Source organism: Charadrius vociferus, unplaced genomic scaffold, assembly GCF_000708025.1.
Source record: "Charadrius vociferus isolate BGI_N301 unplaced genomic scaffold, ASM70802v2 scaffold1816, whole genome shotgun sequence".
Taxonomy (NCBI): Eukaryota; Metazoa; Chordata; class Aves; order Charadriiformes; family Charadriidae; genus Charadrius; species Charadrius vociferus.
The window spans coordinates 1-300 of NW_009648823.1; positions in this window are offsets into that span (position 1 = coordinate 1).

The window sequence follows — 300 nt, forward strand, 5'->3', positions numbered from 1 at the left end:
CCTGGGGGGGTCCTGGAGCCATTTTGGGGTGAGGAGGGGGGTCGGAAACGCCTGCCCTTGCCGCAGGAGGTTCGAGATGGACCGAGACCCCCTCAACGCCCGGTACTGCGCCGAGTGCGGCGTGCTGCACCCCGCCGAGGAGGGCGACTTCTGGGCCGAGTCCAGCCTGCTGGGGCTGAAGATCACCTACTTCGCCATGATGGACGGGAAGATCTACGACATCACGGGTGGGTGATGCTTCCCCGGACCGTGCCAGGGGGCCACCGGCCGTCAGCCCTGCGCCAGGGCGGCGTGACCGGC